We start from the raw sequence: 23,799 nt of genomic DNA, 5'->3' as shown, positions 1-23,799 counted from the left end.
ATACTCCTCCTATCCTATGGTTCTGTCAGTGTTTCCTTTTGATAAATAAAATAAAATAAAATAATAATAAAAAAGAAACTATGCAGTGCAGTTAAAGAAGTATCAATGGTGAAATCAATGCCTGTTGCTACCTCTTGTGAAACAACATTTCTATGAACTTTATTACGGAGACCATTGAGTTTATCGGGCTTCTTGACAGTCTGCTCAAGTACTAGAGGACATGAAAGCATTATTAGGAGGTGTGGCCATGCAGTAACAGGGTACAAAACTGATCTCCCCCAAACCAGGTATCTACAAATATTCAAGTTAACAAAACTCGCCAAGTACAGCTGAGACATGCGCAGAAGCACTGCAGCCCTGGGGAGTAGACTTACTACTTGAGGTTCCCTAACTACCTAGACCACAGCTTGGAGTAGACATATTTTCTTTAGCCTGCATATTTCATGTTTCAGAATTGTGGGATGATCAAATTTTGACACTGGGCTTAAATTGTTCAAGGAGCTCTAAAAATACATACATACATATATATAGTTTTTTTAAAATTTCTTGTTACCTACAACCTTAGGCCAGATAGATGAAAACCATTTGGCCCTGTCAGTATCTAAGTATATGCCCTTAAAGGGCACAAAACACAGTGAGGTCAAGTATATTGTGATACATCCTAACCACTGGGTTTTCATAGAAAAACAAACCCCCAACTAACTTGGTAATAATAATAATAATAATAATAATAAATTATTGCTATTTAAAACTCTTTCTAAGACTATAAGGAACCCTTCCTATTGTCTTTAATATCTTTATTTCTTGGGGGTCGGATGGTAGCGCAGCAGGTGAAGTGCAGGTGGCGCAAAGCGCAAGGACCTGTGTAAGGATCCCGGTTCGAGCCCCCGGCTCCCCACCTGCAGGGTAGTTGCTTCACAGGCGGTGAAGCAGGTCTGCAGGTGTCTGTCTTTCTCTCCCCCTCTCTGTCTTCCCCTCCTCTCTCCATTTCTCTCTGTCCTATCTAACAAGGATGACATCAATAACAATAGCAATAACTACAACAATAAAACAACAAGGGCAACAAAAGGGGAAATAAATAAATATTAAAAAAATTTAAAAAACCTTTATTCCTCCTAGTCCTGGAATCTCTAGAATTATGCCCATGTTTCTTGATGTTTCTTCTCTCTTATCTGTTACCATCATACTGCCACTGTCAAAACTCAAGTAAATCAATGCTACCAGTGCTGCCAAGCCACTTTATGCTGCTCCTGACTTGTTACTGCGGATTGTCTCCAGAGACACCAACCTGAGAAGCCAACCTCCCAAGTCCTCTAATATGGTGGGATCTTTCCTAAAACGTGGGACTACCTAGTTCCATTTCAGATGGCACGTAATCTAATGAAGTTGCAGATACTAGATACAGGCTAGGGCTTAGGGTACTGGGTTCAGGTATCCATGTATCCCTAAGTAAGTAAGGGGCAGTTATAGAACTCAAAATAAAAGTGCTTAATAGCCCTCTGTGATTAGACTTAAACCTAATAAGCTTGGGAACCTGGTAGAAGGGCCTAAAGAAGGCTTCAGAAATTCTCTAACCAATTAGACTTAGACCCGATAAGCTTGGCAAGCTTGTGGAAAGGCCCAAAGAAGGCAGACCCCATAACTCTAATATTGATTTCGATACAGCAAAGGACACTCCATTTTATTCATAGGATTTCTTCAAGTTTTTGGAACTACTTTGTGCCCTACTCAAGCTTTCCAGTCCTACTTTCAACTCTGACACCATCTTCCCAAACAATATTTTTGTACATCTCAATGTTAGCTATCAATCTCAAGCAAAAACTACAGGGGTTATAGGCCCCTAGGATCACACCTAAAAATAGACTTCCTCACATCTTTCCACCATATTTAGAATTAGGCAGCTGGACTCAGTTTAGATGATCGCAGTTTTGTTGGCAGCATCCCAGGCATCACAGCCAGTTGCCAGTCGCACGCAGGCCTTCTCTCCATCAGGTCTGGTCAGGGTGTTGACCTTGGCGGCATCAATGTCGTAGAGTCTCTTTATAGCCTGTTTTACCTGGTGCTTATTGGCCTTGACAGCCAGTATGACGACAAGTGTGCTGTTGTCTTCTGTCTTCTTTGTGGCTGAATCCGTGCTCAGGGGGAACTTGGTGATGGCACAGTGGTCAAGCTTGTTTCTCCTGGGGGCGCTCTCCCGAGGATACTTGGGCTGTCTTGGGCCGATGGAAGGTAGGTGGCACGCGGATCTTCTTTTTCTTATGACTGTGGACGCCTTTCAGCACTGCTTTCTTGGCCTTCAAAGCTTTGGCTTTAACTTTGGGAGGGGCAGGGGCTTCCTTCTTTGCTTTCGGTGCCATCTTTGTAGAAAGCTGCTCTGTTCCTGTTTTATGGTTCCTGTTCATTAATCATTTTGTCCTGCTTTATATCTTACTGCCTATCAGCTACCAAGGGGCAGATGCTATCATGATTCCATCCTGACTTCTCTGTGCAGACAACTTTACCAATGTGTCCCAGAACCTCACTTCTCCAGAGTCCTACCCCACTAGGGAAAGGTAGAAACAGGCTGGGGATATGGATCGACCTGCGAACACCCAGTGTCCAGCACAGAAGCAATTGCAGAAGCCAGAACTCCTACTTTCTGCATCCCAAAAAAGAATTTTTTTGGTCCATACTCCCAGAGGGAGAGAAATGATAGAGGAAGATGAACAGAGGGCTCTGAACTCCAAGTCCATCAGAACCCAGAGAGAGAAGAACATAAGAGGAAGGACTTTCAGAAGTAGGAATAGGTGTAGATGTGACTTAGAATTGAAGAGAAGGCAGGACCGTAGGGAAAAATGGGCAAATATATAAAAATATAGACAGATAGTTATAGAAATAATAGTCAACCCATATCTGCGATCTTGGGAGAACTACTGTAGTTTCAGGACTCTGGTGGTGGGAATGATACAGAATTTTGCCCATTACCTTATAATTTGATAAATCAATATTAACTCACTAGTAACATGTAAAAAAGGAAATATTACTATAATAATAAAAATGCAAATAGTATAAGACAAAATCCAGCCTCAAAAATAAACTTCATGTTCCTAATGGTGGTTTTAGACCTCTTTTCGGTCTTTCACTCAGGCTTACCTTGGACCTATTTGTGAATTATCTCAGATGATATTTGCCAAACATGACTGACATGGCAGAAGCTGTGAAGGGCTCAAAGCAGTAGAGAGTAGGTTTCAACACCTCATTTTCCTTTCCTGCCCCACACAGTTGGTTCAGATTTAGCTAAGGATTGTCCTCATCCCCACACAGAAGGTACTATATAGGGTCCCCGAAAACAGAGCTGAGGAGTGGGACCAACTGGAATGGGAATGGAAATGGAAATGGGACAGTTTCTGGAAGGCATCAGTCTGAAGCAGGTGGTGGAACTTTATTGTGGCTCTCAAGCCAAGTCTAGTTCAGTGAAACTAAGATTAAGGGAACCGAGTAGATTATCTGACCTTGATAGCCATGCGTCATGTCTTTTGGACAGACCTTGTCACCTAGGCTGAACCAGCTGGGAAATTCTGATAAGAGGACCAAAGTCAATATTGTTGACACAGAAATAGGCCCTCTGGAGTTCATCTGAAAGCAAGTAATAAGTAGTCAATATTACTTTTTTTTAAGTTTTCAAATACCTTTTATTTTATTTTTAAAATTTCTTTATTGTGGGACTAATGGTTTACAGTCAACAGTAAAATACAGTAGTTTGTACATGTATAACATTTCTCAGTTTTTCACATAACAATTCAACCCCCACTAGGTCCTCCTCTGCCATCATGTTCCAGGACCTGAACCCTCCGCACCGCCACCCCAGAGTCTTTTACTTTGGTGCAGTACACCAACTCCAGTCCAAGTTGTACTCTGTGTTTCCCCTTCTGATCTTGTTTTTCAACTTCTGTCATCCCATATTCACCTTTCTCTTTATGACTTATCTTATTTAATATGATTCCTTCAAGCTCCATCCAAGATGGGGTGAAGAAGGTGAATTCACGATTTTTAATAGCTGAGCAGTATTCCATTGTATATATAGATCACAACTTACTCAGCCCCTCATCTGTTGTTGGACACCTGGGTTGCTTCCATGCGAAACCTAGTTTTGTAGTTCTGAGGTAGACTCATGTCAAGATGCTGCATTCTCAACTGCACAGTGCACACGTTACAATGTGCCAGGGCTCGGGGCTTTAAGCCACATGGTATTTACTAAATGTGGGAAGCTTCACGTGTGCTGTGATATTTCTTCTCTCTGTCTCTTCTATTTTTCTGTTTCTTGCCCTCTATCTAGATGAAAGAAGAATAATAAGAAAAAAAAAAGTCCCTTCTCTGTAGCGGAAGTTGGCAAATACTTTGTGTAAAGGTATAGACAGTAAGTATATAGTCTCTTTAGCCACTATTCAGCCGTGCTGCTACTGCATGAGAGCAGTGAGTATCAGTCGGATTATGAATGGGTGTGACTGCGTTTCAATAAAACTTTATTGAGCACCGGCATGTGCATTATATATGCTTTTATTGTTAGGATTTAAAAAAATTATTTATTTACTTTTTAAATTTTTTTTACCAGAGCACTGATAAGCTCTGGCTTTTGGTGGTGCCAGGGATTGAACCTGGGACCTTTAGAGCCTCAGACATGCATAACTGCTATCACCTTGACCCTCTTTCATTTTTTAAAAATTATTTAGAAGTGTGAAATCTACTCTCATCTTGACTAACACAGTATCAAATAGCATTGCCCTTTGCTCATCTCTTAGAGAAGGAATATGTGGGTAAATTTGATGGTGTTGTCTTGTATAGAAATCAATTATTTATAAAAAGCGGTCTTGTACTTCGTTGACAATAATCACGAGCACTAAAGAAAAAAACCCCTATTTAAGAGACTATACTTATAAATGACCATTTTCCTACTTGTCATTGTTTTAGAGATTTAACTAGCTTTATGAACTAGTTTAGATCTAGATAATTCATAAGAGCTTTTGCATTTCCAAAATACTCTTTAAATTATTTTTTCAAACCAGAGCGTGCTCAGTTCTGGCTTGTGGTGCTGGGGATTGAAGCTGGGATTTTGTAGCCTCAGACACTCCAGTCTTGTAGGAGGTGGGTGGTGGCACATCTGGTTGAATGTGCATGTTACAATGTGCTAGTCGGTCCATACTCCCAGCCTGTCTCTCTCTTTCCCTAGTGGGGAAGGGCTCTGGGGAAGCGGAGCTCCAGGACACATTGGTGGGGTTGTCTGTCCAGAGAAGTCTGGTCGGCATCATGCTGGCATCCGGAACCTGGTGGCTGAAAAGAGAGTTAACATACAAAGCCAAACAAATTGTTGACCAATTATGGACCTAAAGGCTAGAATAGTGCAGATGAAATGTTGGAGGGGGGTCCTCCATCTTGTAGATAGCTAGTAGGCATATTTTAGTTATATTCCAAAGGACCGTGCTATACTAGTTTTGTTTTTTTTTTTCCCCTGAGCCTGAAATCTGATATGCAGGTGGATCCATGTTATTGTCTAGGGAGATGATGTCATGGCTGGAAAAGGGACAGAAAGCTGGATCAGGGAAGAGAGTAGCTCCCTAATATGAGAGTACACATAGAAAAACCTAAAGAACCCAACAGAAAACTACTGGAAGTTATTAGGCAATATAGCAAGGTGTCAGGCTACAAAATCAATGTACAAAAATCAGTGGCATTTCTTTAAGCAAACACTAAATCTGAAGAAGAAGACATCCAGAAATCACTTCCATTCACTGTTGCAGCAAAAATCAATGAAATACCTAGGAATAAAGCTGACCAAAGAAGTAAAAGACTTGTATAGTGAAAACTATGAGTCACTATTCAAGGAAATAGAAAATGATACCAAGAAATGGAAAGACATCCCATGCTCATGGATTGAAAGAATTAATATTAATTGTATTAATATTAATAATTAATATTAATAAATATTAATATATTAATATAATTAATATTCTACCCAGAGCCATATACAAAATTAATGCAATACCCATCAAAGTTCCACCAAGCTTCTTTAAGAGAATAGAACATAAACTGAAATCATTTATCTGGAACCAGAAAACACCTAGAATTGAGGGAAAGAAACAGAAATGGAGGCATCACACTCCCAGATCTCAAACTATATTATAAGGCCATCATCATCAAAACAGCCTGGTACTGGATCAAAAATAGGCACACAGACCAGTGGAACAGAATTGAAAGCCTAGAACTAAACCCCCACACCTATGGACATCTAATCTTTGGTAGGAGGCCCAAAGTATTAAACGGAGAAAGGAAGCTCTCTTCAATAAATGGTGCTGGGAAAACTGGGTTTCAACATACAGAAGAATGAAACTGAACCACTTTATCTCACCAGAAACAAAAGTCAACTCCAAATGGGTCAAGGACCTGGATGTTAGACCAGAAACTATCAAATACTTAGAGGAAAACATTGGTGGAACACTTTTCCACCTAAACCTCAAGGACATCTTTGATGATACAAACCCAATTGCCAGGAAGACTAAAGCAGAAACAAACCAATGGGTCTACATCAAATTGAAAAGCTTCTGCACAGCCAAAGAAACTATCACACAAACAAGGAGACCCCTCACAGAATGGGAGAAGATCTTCACATGCCATACATCAGACAAGAGACTAATCACCAAAATATACAAAGAGCTCAGTAAACTTAGCACCAAAAAAGCAAACGACCCCATCCAAAAATGGGCAGAGGATATGAACAGAACATTCGCTTCAGAGGAGATCCAAAAGGCTCACAAACACATGAAAAATTGCTCCAGGTCACTGATTGTCAGATGATTTTTCAAAGAGGATAGGTATTCAGTCTCCAGTATCACATATGCCAGAGTGGTATCCTAGTGAAATAGTTTTAAAATTGTATTTAAACTTTTAATCTGTCAGAGTTATTTTCATTATTTTGAACTTCTGGTATATACTGAGCCACTCTTATATAAAGCAAATTTTGTGGAAAATGATTTCTAAGAAAGGGGAGGGGAAGATGGAATTTTATTCTTTGTAGTTATTTTTTTATTCATTCAAAGTACATTTTTATTGCCAGGTGATTTTTGAATATATAACCAGCTTCCTAAAACTCCAGTTTTAAAGGAGCCATAACTGAAATAACATGTACAGTAAGATGACTCTCCTGCTTCTTATTCCCCCTGGGAGGAGCTGAGGCAGCCTCTTGGGGGCCTGGCTTCACTTCTTTTTATTTCTAGAGGAATTTTGTGGTTTTCCATTTCCACTCAAAGCATAATTTAAAGACCATTTTTAGAAAGCTACAGACTACCCTCCCTCCCTTTTCCTTTTATTTTCATGTTGCAACAGAGAACTAGGCAGGACCAGCTTCTTTTTTAAAGTTTAATATATTTTTTTAGTAATTATACTCCTGTCATCTTATAATAATACTGTAAACCAATCTAAAATCACTAATATATATATTAATTTTTATTTATTAAAGAGAGCGAGGAGAAGGTCCCTGACACATGTAATGCCAGAGCTTGAACTGAGGGCCTCATCCTCGAGAGTTCAGTACTTTCTCTACTGTGCCACCTTCCAGAGTGCAGGAACAGCCTCTTGTGTGCAGTCAGTCACATGGGGCTGGGTCCTCAAAAGGGGCTGCAGGCTGGAGTTTTAATTTTCTTTTTTTTGTTGTTTTTTTTTTACTTATTTTAGAGAGAGAGTATTGAAAGAGGCCACAGCCCCAAAGCTGTCTTCAGTGCGGTAGGGGCTGGGCCTGACCTGGTACGCAGACATACCAGAGCAGCACACTGTCCGAGGGAGCTGTCCTGCCAGCTCCACACACCCAGTTTTCCTGCTCTGCTTTCAATATTGGGAAGCTCTTAATGATCATTTCTTTGATCTTGTTTTGTAACTGAAATCCAGCCAGATTAGGGGGACCCATGCTGGCGTTTTGGGTGTTGGCTTCTGTGTATTCCTGCCTCTTTACTTCCCTGACTCCCAATCTGTCTCCATCAGTCTCCCTTCACCTGGGGTGGGGTGGGGCGGCTGTGACAGGATTGTGTTAGGGCAAGAGGGGACACATCATTTGCTGTCACCTCCTACCTCTTGCTGGGACCTGGGTGCTGGTTCAGGGAGGGTTGAGGTTAGGTACCTGTGTCTCACAGTATTGCGGGGAGTGGTGGAGACACCCCCATCCCAAAGTGGAAGTTCTCCTCCAGTCCAGGTACACAGCTTGTTTAGTACCTTCAGCTGTGGGCACTGATCCTTTTTCTTCGGCTGTAGCTCTGCTTCTTCACAGCCTTGCTCCAGTGGATGGTCACCAGGAGAATTCCAGCAGTAGTCAGTTTTAATTATATACTGTTGGTATTCTTCATGTTGGTTTGGTCCCCTTCCCCCTACCTCTGAGAGATTTGGTTTGGCCCCTGCTAGTTTCGTGCCCCTCTTTCTCCCCGCCCCCGATGCTAAGGAGGTCCAGGGTCCCAGCAGCAGCCGCTGGGGGAGAATGATGGAGAAGCACATGGTGTGGTGATTTGCCTCTTCGTGAATAAAGATTAAACTGCAGCTTCTCAGCCCAGCCGTGTGTCCACGAGTCTCTGTCTCTGTCTACCGCCGCAAAGCTAGCCTGGCCTGCTGGCGCCCTCGAACCTTAACGACAATATACTCTGTGAGGGTTCAGTATTTCTCCAAGTTCCCATCGGAGGTTTCTGCTGGGTCAGCTACGGGCTTGGGAGAATCATTTCTTCCTCCTTCAAACCTTCTTGATTTTTTCATTTGTTTGTTTACTTATTTATTTATAAAATAAAAAATAGAAAGTGTCCACAAAACCATAGAAGAAGAGGGGTAAAATTCCACACATTTCCCACCACCAGAGTTTCATATCTCATCCCCTCCTCTGATAGCTTTCCTATTCTTTATCCCTCTGGGAGTATGGACCCAAGGTCATTATGGGGTGCAGAAGGTGGAAGGTTTGGCTTCTGTAATTGCTTCTCCGCTGAATATGGGTGTTGGCAGGTTGATCCATACTCCCAGCATGCCCTATCTTTCCCTAGTGGGGCAGGGTTCCAGGGTACATTGGTGAGGTCGTCTGTCTGGGGGAGTCAAGTTGGCGTCATGGTAGCATCTGCAACTCGGTGTTTGGAATGTCTGTTCCTTTGCTTCCTCCTTTCTTGTGGGACTCAGAAACCTTCTTGAATTTGACTTGAGTTTCCCTCTGGGGATGATCTGTGATATGCAAACAATTTCAGTGTTTCCATGCACACATTAAATGCCTGTATTTGCATTAAAAACTGGTGTTGTATGACATAAAGATAATGGTAAAACTGACGTTAACAAATGACTTTATTTTCTCTCCTGTGAGTCCTCAGTAGCAGTGTTGTGTGGACTTGTTTTATTTCAGATAGACAAGTCTGGTCATCTTAGGGTCATCTTAGGGTCATACAGATCTACATGAAATGTGATGTGTGAAAAAGTGGGCCTGTGAAGGTTTTGGTCAGACTTATCCAACCGAGCATCCTATATCCCTGCTCTTTATTACTGTTCTTCTTTTTTTAAGATTTACTTTCATGTATTTTATGTGAGGTAGAGAAAGTCTCACAGTAGAGGAAGACAGGAGCACCACAGCATGTGGAGCTGGGGAATAAACCCAGAAACTTAGGCAGGGAGGTCCTCACTCTGCCAGCTGAGTTATTTGCCAGCTGCTGTCTTCCTGTTCTGTACAGTATATTGAGCAGATTATATCTTTACTATACTAAACAGTAAGAAAAAAATGGGGGAGGGGACCGGAGTATCATTACTGCTTCATCCCTGTGTGATTCCACGGTCTCAGGCAAACCCTCCTCCCATTTCTTTATTTCTTTAATCTTTCCAGATAGGTGAGAGGTGGAGGAGGGCAGAGACACGGAGAGCAGGAGAGGCCCCGCAGCACTGCTCCGCTGCTCATGTTCTTACTTTATATGGGTTTTCTGTGTGGTGACTGGGACTTGGATCTGGGTCCTCACACATGTTAAAGCGTGTGCTCTCCTAGCTGAGCTTTCTCCCTGCCCTTACACATGTTTTTTTTTGTGAGCATATAATACCAAAAAATGACATCTTCACAGAACCTTTTCATTCCTATTCCTGCACCTGTCAGCTTCCTGGTTTCTAATACTAGAAGTCAACATGGATTTCATTAGTGACTTAATATTGATTATCTTTATTATGAATTGGGTAGAGATAACCAGAAATTAAGAGGAAGGGGGAGAGAGACAGACACCTGCAACACTGCTTCACCACTTGCAAAGCTTTCCTTCTGCAGGTGGGGAATGGGAGCTAGAACCTGGGTCCTTGTGCATTGTAACACGTGTGCTCAAGCAGGTGTGCCACCATCCGGCCCCAAGACTTCATATTAATTTACAAACTTATAAGATATTAGAAGAGCGGGGGGCCGTCCTTACCACTGCTACTTTATAGGAAGGACGAGTTCCTGGAGTGGCCCACAAGAAGGCTTATGATGACATTCCTGATGGAAGTGACCAGTGATGGTGCAGAGAGGGTTCGATTTGCTGTCTAGGCCCATCCTATCTATGTGGAGATACAAGGATTCCCTGACTAGAGCCCCAGTGATGGGGTGGCTTATGGTGGTGCTAAGGATCGAACCTGGGACTGCAGGCATGAAAGTCTCTTGCATAACCACTGTTACCTCCTCAACTAAAAAGAATTGGTAATGCTTGTTTGGCTGCCTACCAGTAAGAACTTCTTTCTCTCCAGTGGGCTGGCTGGCTGGCAGGCTGGCAGCCTGGGAGAAACCCTGACCTTTTATCTCACCGGGCTCTTTAAAATTTCCAGGATACAGTTGAGATCTGTCAGGTGCAGCTTTTCCGTGGTGACTTAGCACAAGGCTTAGGTACAGACTCTAGTTACCTAGTTCTTATCGAGTTCTTATCATGGTCAGCACAGTACCTGCTTCCTGCTTTTCCCCAGAGAATTGGTAGGTTCAGGTTTAAGCTGTTCCGCATGGCTGGAGTTGACTTTTCAGTGGCTAACCATCACCTGTCTCTTGGGGAGAGGTGCTGAGCAAAATTGCTAGATACTACTGTTCATCTATTATTTAGTACCAGTTCACCATGACTCAGAATTACTTCATTTGGAAAATAAAGCATTGCCTCACCTGCTCATGGCATTCTGTTTTTTAATACGTGCCTCTCACTCACTCACAAGTTGCACATTAACTTTCCTCCTGAAAACATCAGCATGATTTTGGAGCCTGGTGTGATCTGGATCTTATTACTGTGTGTGTGTGTGTGTGTGTGTGTGTGTGTGTGTGTGTGTGTGTGTGTGTGTATGTGTGAGAGAGGGGGGGGGCAAGGGGATAGATATCAGGTGCTTTTTTCAGACTCTAGCCCATTCCTCGCATCTGTCCTGATCTGATCAGTAACCATGTTCTAGGATTTTTCTCTCCCTTTTTTCTTTTAATATCCCTTTGCCTCTCTTGTCAAATATAAGTCTCTTAAAAGCAGCTATGCCTGATAATTCCAGTGCAGAGGCCACTGGATATTTTAGTGCCCTCCAGGAAGTCTTCAGATAACTACAGCGTAAAAGAATCCTTTCCCTCCCAGCCTCTCGTTACTCACTGGCTCTATTATTTATTCACTGGTGTAATGCACATCTATTCTCAGGTATATGCTGTGCAGCTCTAACACTGTGGCTCCTTCTGAGAGAAGAATCTGTCTAATATTTGCCTCCTTCCTCCGTGTCTAACTGAGTGAGACCCAAACCAGGGTGAGAACTGCTGGCTGACACCTGCTGCTTCCTCAGTTTATATAATTCATTCCTTGCTTGACTCCTAGAACCAGAAAAGTTTTTTTGTTTTTTTTTTACTTGATTCTGTTTTCCAATAGACTAGTAATTAATGAACGTCCATTAGGGGCCACAGGAGTCTGAAGCAAATGAAGCTCCTTGGCAGACCTGGTCTCTGGGGTACTGGGTTTGAATCTGTCCGCTTCCATGCAGTTTAACTCTCAGTTCAGCGGCTCTTGCTAACTCGAATGCCCTCTAGAAGGGAGGGCTGTGCTCATCAGAAAAAGCAGCAGAGTTTATATTATGTTATCAGGGAGACAGTGGCTTTCTCAGGGAGACTCCCCCCACCTTTTTTCCCCTTTTAAAATTTCCATAAAGTGTCAGAGTTGAGGGATTAGTAGTGGCTCAGAAAGGAGCAGGAAAGTTAGCCAATCAGAGAGGGGGAAGGTTGCACTAAGAGCAAAGCAGTTATTCTGATGTTGAAGAGAAAACAGCTGTAAAAACAGATGGTTATCAGTGGCCTTTTTAATTGCCAAGAAGTTAGTAAACTTTGGGTGATGGGATTAGTACTAGATATGTAAAGAACCCTATGCTGTTCATTAAGTTTTATGGTCTTTTATCCTCTTAGCCTGAATCAAGTTATTGGGCTTTTCTACTTAAAAAAAAAAGTAATTAAATTTTTTTTTTCCTGGGAGTCGGGCGGTAGTGCAGCGGGTTAAGCGCACGTGGCACAAAATGCAAGGATAAGGCATAAGGCATAAGGATCCTGGTTCGAGCCCTTGGATCCCCACCTGCAGGGGAGTCGCTTCACAGGTGGTGCAGCAGGTCTGCTGGTGTCTTTCTCTCCCCCTCTCTGTCTTTCCCTCCTCTCTCCATTTCTCTCTGTCCTATCTAACAATGATGACATCAATAACAACAACAATAATAACTACAACAACAATAAAAAACATGGGCAACAAAAGGGAAAATAAATAAATAAATAAATAAATTTTTAATTTCCCCAATAGAGCTCTTTTGTTGAATCCTGAAAATTTGTATTCTGTTTGAGTTATTAAAGAAAAATGACAGTGTGGTCTTCAGTATGGTGTGAAAATAGACATCTGCAAATGAAAGGAAGAAAATGTCCTTCACAGAATTTCTATAGGAAAAACAAATATTTTAAAACTTTGCTTATCACTCTTTGTTTTTCCTCCCTCGGCAATTTGTCCATTACTAACTGCCGGAGTGCAAGCCCAGTTCATTGGACAGTATCTGGAAATTTCCCTCACTGTTAATTAGTAATGTCTTAAATTGTAAACCACTGAGTGGCATAATTCATGAAAAATAGAAGGTGAATGCAATTAGAAAAATTTTATTAAGATATCTTAAACTTTATGATAGATTTACCAAACTAGTCTTTATTTATTTACTTATTTTTGTTTCTAAATCTCTCAACCTAGATCAAAATAATGTGAAACCTTCAGAGATTCATTTTAATTCACTGAATGGCATGTGCCTATTTTTTTAAATTACTTATTATTATTTATTTATTTAGAGACAGAAAGGAGGCAGAGAGGCAGAAAGAATGATGAAAGAGACCACAGACTCAAGTTACCTTCAGTGTGGTGGAGGCTGGACTCGAACCCAGGTCATGCACATGGCAAAACAGCCCACTATTCCAAGTGAGCGCTTTTGTGGGCCCTAATTGTAATTAAAGAAAAAAGTCTTTATTCATTTATACCTAACTACAAGTGGGAGTTGTTTGGGGTAAACCTTTACAGAAATAACAATATTTTTATAAAAGTATGTGGATCTAAAGTGGTTATCTCTTAGGTCATGGGAATTTTTTTTTAACAAAAGATTTTAGTTATTATGAGAGAGAGGGAAAGAAGGAGAAGGAGAAGAAGAAGAAGAAAAATGAGAAGAAGAAGAAGAAGAAGAAGAAGAAGAAGAAGAAGAAGAAGAAGAAGAAGAAGAAGAAGAAGAAGAAGAAGAAGAATGTTGGTATGCTTCTAAATTCTGCTTATAAGACATTCTGTTTTGATCATCACATCAGGTTTGCTTGTATTACTTACGAAGTGGTCTATTTACATAATCACTGTTTTACCTGGGTCCCACCCTGCCTGCAGGGTATTGGTTTAATCCCCACTGGTTAGATGGAAGCGGATATCTTCGCCCACCCTGTCCAACGCTTGACGTCTCGTCACCCAATCTGGTCCCCTACGCCTACACTGAACTTCTCTGTTCCAGTCTCTTGGAAACAGAGTTGGCAGTCAGCCGAGGTAAAGAACAAACACCTCATCACAGACCCCTGCAAGCGTCAACCCGGCTTTGACCTAGCACGTTATGATCGGGCCCTCCTCAATCGCTATCGAACAGGCCATGGCCGGTGCGCCGCTATGTTCCATCGCTGGGGAGCCAGAGACGACCCGAACTGCCCCTGCGGCTCCAGACAGACTATGACCCACATAGTCAACGACTGCCACCTCTCCAGATTCAAAGGAGGTCTCGAAACTTGACATCAGGCTCAACCTGACGCTGTTGACTGGCTACGGAAGAAGGGCAAACGCTAGAAGAAGAAGAAGATGGAAGCTTTCTATGTTCTTTATGTGCTCTTTTTTTGCTCCGCCCCCTCTCCTAGTCATTTCCTTTCCCTTGCCACTTCCGGTGAAGAGATGCATAAAAGGCAATGTATCTGATTAATAAAAGAGATACTGCTTCCCAGCTCAGCCATGAGTCCCTGGTCATCTCTACCACCCGTGAAAGAAGCCCAGCCTGGAAGAATAAAAAGAAGAGGAAGAGGAAGAGGAAGAAAAAGAAGAAGAAGAAGAAAGAGGAGGAAGAGGGGAGAGGGAGGGAGAGACAAGGCAGAGCGCCATTCCCGTAAATATGCTGCTGTGGAACCTTGTGTGTGAAATTCTGATGTTCTATTAGTTGAGCCATTCTCAGACATGAAATTTCTGGGAAGGGATGCTCTGCAGAACCAGGACACGTTAACAGTGAGATCACTTATAATTAAGACTCACTGGAAAACTGCTGAGTTGACAAAATGAAAACAAAAACAAAACAAACATACAAAAAACCTGCTCTTGCATTGCCTCATCAAATCGCCCTGCAATCTCTGTTAGGTCTTTCAGACATGCAGACTACTAAAAACACAGTACTCTGAGAAGGACACAGTATCTTTTCTTTTCTGTGTGGTGAGCAAGGAGACAGTGGGCTAATAGTTGGTTGTCCAAGGAAGCCTGACTTCTTCAGGAATGTTTCCTGGTCTTCTTTTTGGTGCTAATTCCTTGCTGCTTCTCATGCTTTCGTACTTCTGGGATGGCAGCTGAAGGATGTGTGGACAGAGCTGAACTATGTCTAGGAGTGTCACATTCTCACCACTACTGACAGCTGTACCAGAGATGAAGTGTGAGATTACAGACTTTTACTGCACACTCCATTCTTTTTGACCTACTTAAATTCACGTGAGGCAGTCCCTGGCTTTTAGGATGTCGTAATTCATCGCTGGAGCACCTCCATGCTTTGCAGTAGGTTTTTACATATTCTTTCTTCACAGTAAACCTGTTAAGTCATGTAAGATGACATGATTGCTGTCATATTACAAATGAAGAAATTTGACTTGGAAACTGTAGCACTGTGGTTAAGAATATAAGTGCTGGGAATCTTCTATATTTTGTGACTCAGACCAGAATCTGCCAAGTGCTACCTGAGTGACCTTAAAGCAGTTTAGTGTTTAAACCTTGTTTTTCCTCTCTTCCTCTCATTCTTCTCCTCCTCTCCCTTTTTCTGCCCTTCTTTTTTCCTCCTTCTTCTTCCCCAACAGTGATCTGTTCTGTTCGGGGCAAGCTCTAGGCCAGCCAGATGCTATCAAGGAATTAAAGGTACTGAAGAAATCTTTCTTCCTGTAGTTTAGGGTCTTTGACGTTGCCAGATGAGTGCACAGGCAGACCAGCGATCAGTGCACTGTGTCGTGTTTCTGCTGATGTGCTTTTAAACTGATACTGGATTTTTTTTTTCTTATCATGATTTGTACAGCAGTCACTTTTTCAAGTGGCATATTATGGTTCTTGTTACCTGGTAATGAATCTGTTTCTCTAACAAGTCTAAAGGAGTATAGAGCATGGAAACTGAGAAAGGAAAGAAGCTATTTCTGTATGCAGCACAAAATTGAGCCTGGGTAGTTGGGGGTATGTGTGTGTGTGTGTGGGGGGGGGTGGAGTGAAGAGGAAAGGCAAGATCCTTGTTGTGCACAGAAGTGAGGGACGCTCATTTAAAAGGTGGCTTTGATGCCCCAGAGGTGACACGTTGGGTAGTGTTGATTCTACTTGTGAGATCCTATGTTAGATCCAAGGCATTATATATTCTAGAATGATACTGTGACTCACGCTGCCCCCACCCCCAGGTAGCACAGCAGTTTATACAATAAATTTCACCCCTGAGGCTCCTAGGTCCCATATTAAACCCCCAGTACCATCATAAGCCAGGGCTAAACAATGCTCTGATCAAACAAACAAATAATATAAAGTTGGAAAATAAAGTAAATAAAAAGTGACCCTTTGTGGCCTTGGGGGTGGCAGAGTAGCTAGAGTGTGAGGCCCCAAGTTCATCTCTCTCTCTCTCCTTAATGAATAAGTAAATCTTTTTTTTAAAATTGTTACTCTTGTGGTGAGTGGGTAGGCAACATGGCCTAGGCCTTGTGTCTTCCCGGTTTGCTGTAAACATTTAGGCTCTAGTGATGCAACTGTTCCCTTGCTCTGTCATCAAATACTATTTGTAGCTTTTTCTCACACCCGTAGAAGCTGAAGAGAACAGAACGGTGATACCATTCTATTGGCTTCTAAGAACAAACAGCCTCCAGTTTTTTGAAAATTTGTTTCTTTGAATGACTCTGTCAATTTAGTAATGATAATAATAACAATGTGGTGGGGGAGATGCATGGCATGGGAGGTGGCTCAGTGGATAAAGTATTAGACACTCAAGCATGAGGTCCCAGATTCAATCTCTGGCTGTGACTATACCAGAGATCACAAATAAATATAAGTATTTATATATAATATTTACCAATATAAATAAATAAAACAAAATCATTTTTATTAGTGATTTAATAATGATTGACAAGATTTTGGGATAGGAAAGGTACAATTCCACATAATTCCCACCACCAGAGTTCCATATCCCTTCCCCTCCATTGGAAGCTTTCCTATTCTTTATTCCTCTGGGAGTATGAACCAAAACCCTTTATGAGGTGTAGAAGGTGGAAGCTCTGGCTTCTGTAATTGCTTCTCCACTGGACATGGGCGTTGACAGGTTGATCCATATCCCCAGCGTAAAACAAAATCTTAAAAAATAATGGTACTTTTCTATTGAAGGAAGCAGGCTACATTTATTTCCAGAAGAAATAAAAACATTAATCCTACAACTCCTACTATTAACCTCTCTGTTCTTTCTTTCTTTTTATTTTTTTATTTATAAAAAGGAAGTGTTGACAAAGTCATAGAACTTCTCTGTTCTTTATGTTAATTTTTTTTTTTTTTTTTTTTAACCAGAGCACTGCTAAGCTCTGGCTTATGGTAGTGTGGGGGACTGAACCTGAAACCTTGGAGCCCCAGGCATTAGAGTCTTTTTGCAGAACCATTATGCTGCCACTCCCACCCCAGAACCTCTCTGTTCTTAAGCATTTCCTCTGTGTACTGTGTGATGTGCAAATGCATTACGGAAGACTTTCGTTTCTTCAAAAGAAGTAGTGTTTTTCCTTATAGAATGGAGCTTACCGGTGACAGACTGATTATTACCCCTCTAGTGTTTTTTTCTGTTGTTGCACACATAAAATAAGTCTTAAATTAAGAAAAAACTACCTCAAGTCTAATTTCTTTTTTTAATTTTTATTTATTATTGGATAGAGACAGAGAGAAATTGAGAGAGGAGAGAGAGAGAGAGAGATGGAGAGAGGACCTGCTGCAGCCCTGCTTCACCACTAAGGAAACTTTCACCCTGCAGGTGGGGATCAGAGGCTTGGACCCCGGTCCTTGCACATTGTAACATGTGCTCAGCCAGATGCGCCCACCACCTGGCCCCAGCAAGTTGAATTTCTGCCGACATTATATCCTTTTTTTTTTTTTAAGTTAAGCAGTATGTCTCTCCACTGAGATGGAAAAAGTGAGGGTTTGAAGAGCTTCCAAGGCATTAATAATTGATTGAGGAGATGCCTACCACGCAGCCACGTCAGTTTTGGAACCGGCCTTGGGAGGAGCAGCTGTGCACTTGGACCTTGGAAAGTCTTCATCTTTCCATGGAATCTGTTTGGCTCCCAGGAAATCTGGGGAGGGGATGGGAAATGGAAAAACACAGTGATCTGGAACCTGTGTGAAACTAACAAGCTGGTGAGTTCACTGTTTGAGAAGAAAAACAATCCCAACCTGGCCGGGTACTCAAACTGAGAATAAAGCTTTAGTGCCCACCATCGGCAACACATTGCAGTATGTTAGGATCCCCAGTATTTTATTCTCTTCAAGGTGGCTGGATAGTAGATATTTACTGGTTATAAAACCAGTTTTATTAGAGTAGAAGAACTTGATAACTAACCATTTCGGTAATAAAGCTGCTATTCTATATTTAAATTCAGTTTAATTAAAAGGGCCTCTTCAGTTTCCAGTACGTGTATGTAGATAAGCCACTTGGCACTCAGAAGGCTCCTTACTCTAACTCCAACCCCGTGAGGATGGAATCCCACATTCAGGATCTTTACTGGTAGCTTTCCCCATCCAAATTGAGCTTTGAGCTTTTTCTCTGGAGCCTTTGGATGTGACAAGATGTAACTTGAGTGAAAGCAAAGGGACAAAGCGGAAATCCTGTTAGACGTGTTTGGAGAAGGTTGAAAAATTGAAAGAGGTATTTGTCTCCTCCTCCTCCTTCTTCTTCTTCTTCTTTTTTTTTTTTGTTTTGCCTCTCATAAAATCAAATGCAAGGTAAATTCTTTACTGACTTTGGTATATTGGATCTGATCCGAATTTGATTCTCACACAACAGGAATTTCAAAATAGTTTTGTGCTCTGCTTAGACCATCACACCTACCTTTAAAATCTTTTCTTGGGGGTTGGGTGGTAGTGCAGCGGGTTAAGCGCACGTGGCATGAAGTGCAAAGACAGGCTCAAGGATCCTGGCTCAAGCCCCTGGCTCCCCACCTGCGGGGGAGGGGGGGGTCGCTTCACAGCTAGTGAAGCAGGTCTGCAGGTGTCTATCTTTCTCTCCCCCCTCTGTCTTCCCCTCCTCTCTCCATTTCTCTCTGTTTCATCCAACAACAACAACAATAAAAAAAAAAAACAAGGCCAACAAAAGGGAAGATAAATAATTAAAAATTATAAAATAAATGAAGACTTTGCTTTTTAATTGGGGAGTTAATAGTTGGCAGGACAACCTTTGACACTCAGGCATAACTTCTCAGCCCCCTTGATGGTATCTGGGAGACTCTTGCTTCTCCAGCCGAGGACCCACAGCCCCATCAAACACCAGGACTCCACTCTGCTTCATCCTTCCCTGTTCCAGCCTCCTCAGAGTCTTTTGCTTTGGTGTAATTTATAGGCCATCATGTTTAAGGGAAGCTACATTTGAGTTATTTTAAGTGAGTGGTCATTACAGACTCCATATTGCTATCCAGGTATGTACTTTTAATTTTTCTTTTTGTAATATTAAAAACACTCTGTTGTCTTTATTTATTTGATAGACAGCCAGAAATCATAAGGGTAGGAAGAGATAGGGAGAGACAAAGAGAGACATTTGCAGACCTGCTTCACCACTCACAAAGCTCTCTGCTGACAGGTGGGCACTGAGGGCTCGAACCTGGGTCTTTGCACATTGTAACACGTACACTCAACCAGGTGCACCACCACCTGGCTCCTCCTTTTTAATATTTTTTAATGGCTTACAGTAAACACAATTGTTGGTACATGTGTAAAACTTCTAAGTTTTCGGCAAAACATTCTCCCCCCCCAGCCTAGTCATCATACACCAGGACCTGATACCCCAGAATCCTTTGCTTTTTGTAATACACTGTGCATAATTTAATAATACTACAGAAGTTCCTAACCAGAAACCTGCCACATAGACCAGGAAAAGATGAAGCTATTTTCCAGACCTTCCAGACCTTGGGGCAAAGGATTGCTGAACCATCCTCTCTCTTATGTTAGGGGGAAGATGTTGTGTGATGACTGTCTTGAAGTTTTACAGGCCACTGGTCTCCAGTGATCCATTCCTTGTAACAGGACCCTTCCAGCTGGACAAACAGCCTCATCAAAGGACTCCTTCCAGACTTGTTCAAACAACCTTGTGATTAGACCCCTCACAGGCAGATAGTAGCCTCATGACAGGACCTTTAAATCAGCCAGTTGGTTTCATGTCAGCACCCCTTCTCCCCCTCTGACCCACTACCCTTTATCACCGTGAAACCCAATCTCGAAGTAAGATGGCTTTTTGAGGCATAAGTCTGCTACCTTCCAGGTTCCCTTGCAACCTGAAGTAAACTCATTTTCCTTGTACGAATTTGAGTTTTCCTGGTGCCAATTCTATTTATGTATTTTGCATAGAGAAAGAGAGAAATTGAGAGTGTAGGGAGAGGAGGGAGAAGGAGGGGAGGGAGAGAGAGAAAGAGAACACATTTGTAAGATGAAGCACTATTTCCCCACCCGAAGCTTTCCCCCATAGGTAGAGACCAGGGGCTTGAACTTGGGTCTTTGAACACCGTGATGTGTGTGCCACCACTTGTCCTCTCCTTGTACCAATTCTTTATTTTATTCTTTAAAATAATTTTTATTTGTTACTACTACTCTGTTACAAGATTGTAAGATGGCAATGTATAGCTCCACACCACACTTGCCACTAAAGTTCTGTATCCCACACTGCAGCCTCCCAAAGAGAACCACGAGAGTTCTTTAAAAGAATGTTTTAATCATTATTATTAATTGGATAGAGACAGCCATAACTGGAGAGGAAGGGGGAGATAGAGAGGGAGAGAGACAGAGAGACATTTGCAGCCCTGCTTCACCACTTGTGAAGCTTCTCCCCTGCAAGTGGGGGCTGGGGGCTTGAACCCGGGCCTTGAGCATTATAACGTGCGCTCAGCCGGGGACACCACTGCCAGAGTTCTCTTAAATCTTACAAACGGTTTGCTTACTTCTGTTTTGTTTGGACTTTTTTTTTCCCCTTTGGCAAGTTCATGTGGATCATATTTCTGGAGTCCACATATGAGTGAAACCATCTGGTAGGTGTCTTTCATCTCCTTACTTATTTTGCTAAGTGTAAGTGCCTCAGTTTGTATCCATTTTGCTCCAAAGGACACAATATCATCTTTTTTTTATTGCAGAGTAGTATTTCATGGAATATCCATCTCATAACTTTCTTAGCCAGTCATCCATTGATGGGCATTTAGGCTGCTTCCACTCTTCGGCTACTGTGGACTATGCAGCTGTGAACACAAGGGCACACGTGTCTCTTCAAATTAGTGCTTGAGTGTCCACTGGATAAATGCCCCAGAGTCGTATCGCTGGATCTTAAGATGCTTCTGTTCTTATTTGTTTAAGGACTCTCCACACAGTCTTCCAAAGGGGCTGCACCAGTTCTTGCACCAATTCTTGCTTCTTGCCTGGTTGGCATTTTTAGGCAGCAAACAAACAAGTAACCTTTGACTCAGTAGCATGATGAGCTGCAGGGTTTAGTTATGAAACACATCAAGTCCCAGCGGAATATGGGATTTGCTTAGAAAGCTTTTGTCTTCTCTCAGATCTTTACGTGCTTCTGTCATAACAGCAATATGAGACAAATGAGGTGTGTGTGTGTGTTGGGGGTGTCTGTTTGGGGTGTGTGTGTGTGTGTGTGTGTGTGCTGGGGGTGTCTGTTTGGTGTGTGTGTGTGTGCTGGGGGTGTCTGGTGTGTGTGTGTGTGTGTGTGTGTGTGTGTGTGTGTGTTGGAGTGTGTTCTAACTAAAATGCTGTGACAGCAGAGTCAGCGCAGGGAAGCCGCTCTTCCTGCTAATTTCCTATAAAGGTTTTTCTTTGCTGCAACACCCCCTGTGAGCTTGTTCACAGACTAGGATAACAGAGTAGCTTTTACCCATCGGGATAATCAGTTATTAAATAGATAGTAATGTAGCAATTCTAGAAAACTTAAGGGGAATCAGAAAAACGGTGTTAGGACGAGTTTGAATGAGTAAGTACGTGTGACCATCAGGATGGTAGGAGGGTACGGCAGGCTTGGTGATACGTGATGTCTGTTATTTGAAGGTGCATGTCTGTTATTTGATGTCTGTTATTTGAAGGTGCTGAGACAAGGATTGGGTCTTTTGAACTTCTAGCCATGTCGTCTAGTTCAGAATGCTGCCTTTCTCCCAACATGCACACACTCACACTTTCTAGATCTTGCCTATGCTATTGGTAAATCAATCAGTTTAGTATTTTTGAGTGAGCCGGTCTTCTAACTAGGTCTAACTTTGCTCTGTGTGGCCTTTTGGAGAATTCATCTCCGTGAGCTTTAACTGGTGTGTCAGATGGTGTGTATATACCCAGACGTGCTGAGAGGATCAAGTGATGTTTGTGCATGGCTGGCACTTGTGCCTGGTTTGCGGAGATGCTGTTGGGAGGCTCTAAGTTCTTCTGACAGTTACATGGAGTTTATCTTAGAAGGTTTCTGATTGCTGCAAAGAGCAAGGATACTGGAGAGTTACTGGACTCAAATTCTTCAGAAAGTTCATATACGAACAGAAAGACTATATTGACTTCACTTCTCCTATACTTTTACACCATCCTTACTTGGATTATGTATAGTGTCCATAGAGGTCACTTTGATGTAGTCCCATTGATTTGTTTTTGTTTTAGTCTTCCTTGCAATTGGGTTTGTATCATCAAAGATGTCATTAAGGTTTAGGTGGAAGTGTTCCACCAATGTTTTCCTCTAAGTATTTGATAGTTTCTGGTCAAATATCCAGGTCCTTGACCCATTTGGAGTTGACTTTTGTTTCTGGTGAGATAAAGTGGTTCAGTTTGGGGGTTGGCGGTAGCACAGCGGGTTAAGCACATGTGGCACAAAGCACAAGGACCGGCATAAGGATCCCGATTTGAGCCTCCAGCTCCCCACCTACAGGGGAGTCGCTTCAAGGCGGTGAAGCAGGTCTGCAGGTGTCTCTCTTTCTCTCCCCTTCTGTCTTCCCCTCCTTTCTCCATTTCTCTCTATCCTATCTAACAAGGATGACATCAACAACAATAATAACTATAACAATAGAAAACAAGGGCAACAAAAAGGGAAAAATAAATATATATTTTTTAAAGTGGTTCAGTTTCATTCTTCTGCATGTTGCAACCCAGTTTTCCCAGCACCATTTATTGAAGAGAGCTTCCTTTCTCCGTTTAATACTTTGGGCCCCTTACCAAAGATAAGATGTCCATAGGTGTGGAAGTTTAGTTCTGGGCTTTCAGTTCTGTTCCACTGGTCTGTGTGCCTATTTTTGTTCCAGTACCAGGCTGTTTTGATGATCATGGCCTTATAATATAGTTTGAGATCTGGGAGTGTGATGCTTAAGATTGTTTAGGTGATTCTAGGAATTTTCTGGTTCCAGATAAATGATTGTAATTTTTGTTCTGTTCTCTTAAAGAAACTTGATGGGACTTTGATGGTCACAGTCACCTATAGTGGTCTTCTGACATGCTTCTTCCTCTTTATTTTCCTTATCCTTTTACTGCGAAATAGAATGAATCTACAGGAAAAAGTAATAACACACTTGTAAAAAAGGAGGAGAAAATATACATCTATTTAAAACACAGAACAGTACTAGCCCAGTGCCTTTCTCTCCCACACCCATTATTCTTTTTTTTTTTTTTTTTTGTACTTAGAGGAAAAAAGGATAGACACAGTGCTCCATGATCCATGGGCTTCCCTGGTGTTTTTCATGATTCTCCCCTGTGGTGCTGGGGTTGAACCGCAGGTCTCTTGCATGGCAAAGTGTGCTGTGTCCTAGCCCCTCAGTTCATTTCCCAAGTATAAATGGGGGCCTGTATAGCCGAGTCT

At 42.0% G+C, this 23,799-nt stretch overlaps 1 protein-coding gene and 1 pseudogene across 2 annotated transcripts in view; one reads left to right on the top strand and one right to left on the bottom strand.

The window, feature by feature from the left end:
• SLC16A10 (solute carrier family 16 member 10) overlaps positions 1–23,799 on the top strand; it is a 155,930-nt gene that overhangs the window by 51,554 nt on the left and 80,577 nt on the right. The gene's annotated exons all lie outside the window — the stretch shown is intronic.
• Positions 1,913–2,483, bottom strand: LOC107522800 (large ribosomal subunit protein uL23-like; annotated as a pseudogene).

Source organism: Erinaceus europaeus, chromosome 4, assembly GCF_950295315.1.
Source record: "Erinaceus europaeus chromosome 4, mEriEur2.1, whole genome shotgun sequence".
Classification (NCBI taxonomy): Eukaryota; Metazoa; Chordata; class Mammalia; order Eulipotyphla; family Erinaceidae; genus Erinaceus; species Erinaceus europaeus.
This window is presented reverse-complemented; position numbering and strand designations above follow the sequence as displayed.